The sequence below is a fragment of the Limulus polyphemus genome, unplaced genomic scaffold, assembly GCF_000517525.1.
Source record: "Limulus polyphemus unplaced genomic scaffold, Limulus_polyphemus-2.1.2 Scaffold1738, whole genome shotgun sequence".
NCBI lineage: Eukaryota > Metazoa > Arthropoda > Merostomata > Xiphosura > Limulidae > Limulus > Limulus polyphemus.
This window is the reverse complement of record NW_013667348.1, coordinates 84,299-91,988: the sequence shown is the minus strand read 5'-3', so window position 1 is coordinate 91,988 and position 7,690 is coordinate 84,299. Positions and strand designations below refer to the sequence as shown.

At 33.9% G+C, this 7,690-nt stretch overlaps 1 protein-coding gene across 1 annotated transcript in view; it reads left to right on the top strand.

Moving 5' to 3' along the window:
• Positions 1-3,452: 3,452 nt before the first annotated feature.
• LOC106464769 (inactive tyrosine-protein kinase transmembrane receptor ROR1-like) overlaps positions 3,453-7,690 on the top strand; it is a 43,003-nt gene continuing 38,765 nt past the window's right edge. The window contains exon 1 of the mRNA XM_022392569.1: positions 3,453-3,525. The gene's annotated coding sequence lies outside the window, so the exon portion shown is untranslated. The remainder of the gene's footprint in view (positions 3,526-7,690) is intronic.

Genomic DNA, 7,690 nt, shown 5'->3' with positions numbered 1-7,690 from the left:
GGAAAATTAACGAACGAACGGAGACGTAACAATATATACTGTAACCCCCCCCCCCCACCCACACACACACACACCCTAGAAGAGCTGAGAGTCAAGTGTACAGGGGGTCTATATTTATCTGATTGCTAGTCGGGTTCGAGATGTTTCAACTACAGTAACTAACGATCACAATGTAGTGATTTTGATCACAAATTTTAGGCCTCTTGATTTCTAACTCTTCGCCGGCTTTCGGCATTTGAACCACAACTTCTAATGACGTAAATATTATTTTCATAGTAAAATTATTGCATTATAATATTATTATAACTAATAAAAATTACATTTGTTCACATTTAAACAGAATTTTTAACTTACCAGCATTGAAATGCACAGAACAGATTCTAATGTAGGCATAACTACTATCTTAATAACATTAACAGTTCTGGTGATGTCCGAGGTGTAGGCATTTGTCTCATCGATCTTATGATAACTGTCTTTGAGTTTCGATTACTTTAGAAAAGAGGAAGAAATTAATTTTCTTTATCCTTGTTATCTCTGTCCGAAAAATTTACTCCTGTAAAAAAGTAGGCATTATGTAATTGCTTTTATATCAGTGAAATCCTCTTAATGTTAGTGTCAGTCCAAAAACAGCGGACAGAAAGTTTGTGATGTCAAGTGTAAGTCCTTTATAAAAGCACAGTTACATTAGAGTAGATGATGATTAATGAGTTGGTAATGTTATTAGCCAGTTTGTTAGTTAGTATTTCGGCGAACAAAATAGGGATACAAGAAAGTTCTGCACGTGCGGGAGAAATTTGCTAGTGGAATTGTTGCATTAATTTCTATTAAAAACTTAGGCCTACCAGCAAACATTAGCTATGCTAACTTGTACAAGTTGTAGAACTTGTATTCAAAGAAATAAAACACTTCCGTTATGAGTAATTGGACTGTAATTAATTTTATATTGAATAATTCAAAAGGACCTATCCAATAATAGAAACTGTTACGAGGAATAAAAAGAAATTAAATCATCGATGCGTGAAGTACATTCTGAGGTTGATATTTTTAATTTGATTTATACAGATAGACCTCTTTCACATAATTTTACAAAGAACACGTCTTTCTGACAGTGATATAGCCAAGATACGGTGGTTGGGAAGGAGGGGATTACAAAGAGTCTCCAATATAACATTTCAGCGTTTGATATTAGGCGAAAGCGCTTAAAGATGGCAAAGAATGAGACAAACACAGAAAGAAGTGTCTTCCGTTTCATTAAAATAATAGCAACCAAATCTCCTAATCAGTAACTCTTCTACCCCATTTTTTTCAAAAGTAAAAGGGAAGCTGTACCCTCTTATGTTTACACTAGTGGTTTCTAAAAGTGAGACTTATAAGGAGAAATGACCTTTTCTGTTACCTGCAACACTTGTTTTACACAAGGTTACGACATGTTAAAGATGAGAATCGATCTTGAATAATTGCTTGACCAAAATAGGTTGTGAGAAACTACTGTTACGTCTCCGTTTGTTAATTGATTTTCCGTAACTTCGTTCCGACGAAACTTTAGCGACACAAGTCCTTACTTAATAAAACTGGTTTATTCTTTCTGAATATAACTTTACCGATACACTTATTTTCAACAGTCGCTCTTTTACAAACGTTTTAACAACAAACGTTAACTTCAACAATACTTCCTGACTGCAGTTCAATTACTCACTATCTACACACATTGTTGTCACGTTGTGAGCGTCTTATATATATATACCAGACAAACATATATCTAGTAAATGCTAGGGCATTCACGAAGGAACAAGACAGTTCTAGAAACGTGGCGTGACACTAGTCACGTGACCTCGCTGACGCAACACTACTTTAGACACCAGTTACAGTAGGCATATACATACAATAGTCACTACAGTATAAATAAGAAGCTTAGTTCTTTTTTGATTCTTAAACAAGCACAAGTGAAAATAAAAGTGCGATAATTTGTTTTTATATTTTGTTGAATAGTGTAACATTTCTCCTTATCAGACATTATCTGCAACTTTGTTCAAGTAAATGTTTTGTAATTTTGGATGTTTCTTATTTCGATTTTGATTAGGTGTTTGTCTTGTGCATCATTCTATTTACTGTTTTATGCCTGTTTACTATAATTCATCCTTAACATCTGTCCTTTCACCCATGCTGGTTTTTAACTAGTTTTCTAAAATCAACAGGAACAATAATTACATTTATCTCCACCCTCTGTACAGATATTAACATTTCCAGCTGTTAGTACTAATACGCCTCCCAGTGGCTCAGCGGTAAGACTGAAGGTTTATAACATAAAAAATCAGATTACGATACCTGCAGTGAACAGATAGCCTATTGTGCAGCTTTATGTTTAACAACAACAAAAAATAAGAAATACATAAAAAATTGTCAGCTTCCTTAATTTTCGTAAAACACTTAGATGTCTTGAGGAACATAAGATAGTTTTTCTTTTTTTTAGATGCGTTGGTTATATCACTGAATGATATTGAATTATAGTGAAACGTCTAAGGTAGTATTCAAATATCTACCGTTTGCAATTATTTTTAGTCTGTGGGGAACTAAGTCTTATCGCTTGGTTACTATCTTATGTTAATTTACACTGTGTATTTGATTGTCCACAAGTTATTATCACAGTTTTGAAGATAGTAGGCCCAAATTTGGAAGGTGGACTAGGGGCGTTTTTATCTTTATGATGTCGCCTCCCAATTATGGGGGCGAAATGTTACCAAGACATCATGGGGAGGGGGGGGGGTATAGGATAAGTTTGCAGGGTCGCTGAAATCGAATTCTGTGTTTCTGGCTTCCCCTTGGGATCTCTGGCCGAAATTTTTGAAAGTATGTTAATACCCTTCTTACAAGCTAATAAAACCAAACTTGAAATTCGTGCTCAGGTACTACAGACGGGTATCCTAGCTTTTTTTGTTTGTTTTTTCTTGTAGGTACCTCCCTTAAAAGTTGAAGTAACTGTAAGTAATGGAGGAATTTTATCACCACACTGGGGCCTCTGTAAATCATGGGGGGGGGGGGGGAGGAGCTTAGAACCCTGCAGCGGAGAACAGGTATTGTATGTGTATAATAAGGCATTTACTTTTTGTACTTCATCATGTTATTCGTTTAGTAGAGCAACTTACTCTATGTATATATATATATACTTTTTTTTGTCAAAAAATTACAAAAAGTATTTTAATATTTTTCCCCAAGGGTCCATTTCCAATTTTCTTCGAGTAGAACGACCCCTGGTGAACATTACCCGTGATCCGGGAAGAAATATAAGGATGAGGTGCGCTTTTCGCGGGCATCCTACGCCTGTAATAAAATGGTACAAAAATGAAGCCCCGTTAGAAGTTGACAAAAAAAGAGTGGACATAAAAAATTCTGACCACGGAGAAGGTCATGTTAGCTCTCGTCTTCGGTTATTTCAACTTGATCCACTTGATTCTGCATTCTATAAATGTGTGGCAAACAATGGAGAAAATACTGCCGAAACAACAGGAATACTGAAGGTTAAGGCAGGTAAGTTATTTTTGTTTGTCGAAATTGCAGTAAAGTGTGGTAATATTGAAAGTCATACCCCAAAATGAGATATTTTTGTTTTCGTTTTTTAGGTATATTCTAAACATATGTAAAGGTTGGTTATTATCTTAGTAGGTGGTGAATGCATTGTTTATTCTTCTTACTTATACCCCTTAACCACTCCAAAGGTTAGGCACTTATCCCACAAATATGTGCCAATTTGGGTTAACACCTATAAGACGATAACCACCAAATTCAGAGACATGTATTACATCATCGTTCTAGAGCAGAAAACTGTTACATACAAAATGATTCATACCTGAACATTTTCTAGATCTCAGAAAAAGAAGAAAAAAATTACAAAACCTGGTGGCCTGGCATGGCCAGGTGGTTAGGACATTTGACTCCAAATCTGAGGGTCACGGGTTCGAACTTTCGTCCCACCAAACTTGCCCGCCTTTTCAGGGACGTTATAATGTGACAGTCAATCCCACTATTCGTTGGTAAAAGAGTAGCCCAAGAGTTGGCGGTGGGTAGTAATGACTAGCTGCCTTTCCTCTAGTCTTTCACTGGTAAATTAGGGACGGCTAGCACAGATAGCCCTCGTATAGCTTTGCGCGAAATTAAAAAAACACACACCAAAACTTGGTGAAATTCTGTGAAAAACCCCACTAAGCCTTATATTAAAATAAATACACCTGCACTTAGAACATAATTATGTACGACTGCTATAGCTGTTGTTTTTCAACTGGAAAAATCCTAATTGTAATATGTTTGATCAATATTTTATGTAAAAAGAAACTCTAGGATGCATCATGTAGCATGTTTACAATAATAACCTCCTTAGGGATGACAACACACACACTCATACACACACACACACACACATATATATATATATATATCTTTTTGTTTTTGTAAAGTAGTACGAATTTTGTATTATTACTTTTAGAAAATATTCTGTTACAGTGTATTCGTATTTTCTAAACATTGTAACTGTGATATATATATATCGGTACTTGTGTATAATATTAAAATAATAAATATACAACATTAAAATCAATATACAATTAAAATAATGACTGCATGTTTCAACGAGTCACATGTCATCTTCGGGAGTGCAAGAGATACTTTTCACGTTTTATATTTTCTTAAATATCACGTGACCTGTCTGTAATTTTGCATTTGTGCATAAATATCTGAACAAATCTTGCCTGTTATAGCCGAATTTTCTGTTTTTTTTTTCATTTTTTATACATCTCTTTTGTTCGGCTATATGATATTATAAATTACGTTTTATTTGTCTTTAGCAGAACATGTAAATAAAACCCAACATAACATATTATGAGAAAAAACAATTGTATTAGCTCAACCTAAAGGTTTTACAGCAACTAATACTCGAGAATCGCTGGAAATAATGAAATTTAAAAAGAATTAAACATTATTAAATAGAGATGAAGGTCCGGCGAATATCTGTCTGAGAACGTGGCAAGATTTGTTCAGATATTTATGCAAAATTACAGACAGGTCACGTGATATTTAAGAAAATATAAAATGTGAAAAGTATCTTTTGGAATTTCTCTCCTGAAGATGACGTGTGACACGTCGAAAACTGTAGAGTCATTATTTTGAAATTATTTTAATTGTGTATTAATTATGCTACCAGACAGTACTTTTGTATAAATTAAGTAAATGTAACCGAAAACTTAATTGGGAAAAAGTCAAAATTATTAATCAGGCTAATTATAAGAATGAACTAAATATTAGAGAATCGTTAAATATTATTTAAAATAACAGTATTATTTCGAATAAGGATTCTGGTTCAGATACTATGGAAGTTATTTTTTTGGAAATCGTTCTTAGAATACCGATGACGACATGCATGTGTTGTAATTTAACAATGTCAATATAATGTACTTATTCTTCTTAATATTATATACAATAATAAGGATTCGTCTACAGCAGATGTCTGTGACTTGTTGGCGATAAATTCAACGATAAATGAACAGCGCGCACTCCCCCTTGTTTTAAAACAATATATTAAAAACAAGATGAACATATGTACAAAAATTATTTACACTATATATATATATATATATATATATCATAGTCGTGTCTTAAATACTATACAGTTCTCTTCTTCTGGTCAACAGTCAACTTAGGTCAATTCAGTTGCTTTAGAATTCAGTTGCCAAGCCGAACTGTTTTTCTCTAAGTACTATCAGTGTATAATTCATTTATTCCTTTTCTTTTCTCTTATTCTCTTCCTTTCTATCACAACAGTGTTGGTATACAATTAATTTACGCAGTCGTTGAGTTTCCCATTTGTATCCTGAACTTCAGATACTCGTCTGCTCTTTCGTATTTAGGCATACTTCCAATAAATGTCTGCTTTTCGCATAAGGGCCTACTTCTAAATAATCGTCTACACAGGCAGGTTCAATTGCTTTAGAACACCTATTGATGAAACAAATTATTCTTCTAAAATGTCAGAAAACTGTTAATCTCACTTTAACATATCAACCGTTAGGCTATTCACTCCTACGACGGTTAACTTTACGTTTTCTAACCTTTCTCTGGCCGAACTTCTATTTCCCGTGACTTTACTTTCTCGTCTGCTCTATGCTGCTGTTCCCGCTCGTCTCACATATCTATATATTTATCACTTAATCGTCTGCTCGCCTTCTAGAAACTCTATATCCTCGACATTAATAAATTTCACGCAACGTTCGATAGTCTCAGCATCAATGAATTATAAACACAATGTATAATTTTTACCGATTTACGTAACTAAACTTGTCATAACGTTTACTTTAAATAATTGCTTTTAATTCTCTTGTTATGTTTGTTTGTTTGGAATTAAGCACAAAACTACACAATGGGCTATCTGTGCTCTGCCCACCACGGGTATTGAAACCCGGTTGCTAGTGTCTCAGACATGCCGCTGTGCCACTGGAGAGCCTCTTGTTATGAAAAAACAACAACTAAACAATCATGAAATATTCACTCACAAAATAAATAAATTAATAATACATACACTAAACAGTTTTATATATCATGATAAGTATAATATTTTTAAAACAATTTATGAAGACAAGTAGGGATCGATATATACTTAACCTAGCTAGCTATAGTAATATAGAAAGTGTTAATGCTACAAAAAGTATTGAAACAAAAAAGTCAAAACTACAAAAACTGAGATACTTTTGGTAATATTAAAACTTTCTATATTATTATAGCTAGCTAGATTACGTATATATCGATCCCCACTTGTATTTATAAAATTTAATTTTTTTATTATGGTTGTTTGTTTCTTTTCTGTGCGTCAGTAATACCAAGCGTGGGGCAAGCGTATACCTAATTCGATTTCATTACTCATCAGGATCTCTACCAACCTACCATCAAATCTAATTATATACCCCAAGCCGCGTATCTTCCGTTTATATATATATATATATAGTAATATTCTTTTCGGTACAAGAAAAGAATCATTGGGACCCCAGACGGAAGAGTTCTGTGAAATAATAAGAGCGATAAGGTCGTCACTTTTTCTGTGCGCTTGTCTGGAAATATCACTTAGTTACTTATATGAAAATTCGTTCAAATACTGACATTTTCATTCACTCTATAAACACGTATATACCTATTTAGGCGGCTTTATAAGTACAATAAGCATTATTTTTGTTCAGCTAATACTGTGAAATAGTCATTGTTAATATTCAGACATTTTAAAAGTGGTTTTAAACGAGTGATTCTTATGGCCGCTATTTTGTTTCATCGCGATCCCTACTATTAAGTACTACCGCACTTAATGAATATAAGATTGTTTGAATAAAGAAAAACTTTCATAGCATGTATTCTTTTAATAAGTAATATGATAATCTCACTTCAATTATTATTATAGCCCAGTTAATTAATTCACTGTAAAAAAATGCAGTAACTCAATTCCTTCACACAATATTTACAATAACCATTACTCACAAGTTTATTCCAACAATTATAGTACTAGTAGCATATTATTATTATTACTTTTAACGAGGCCCGGCATGGCCAGGTGGTTAGGGAGCCCGACTCGCAAGCTGCTGGTCGCGGGTTCGAATCCCCGTTACACCAAACACGCTTGCCCTTTCAACCGTGCGGACGTTATAATGTGACGATCAATCCC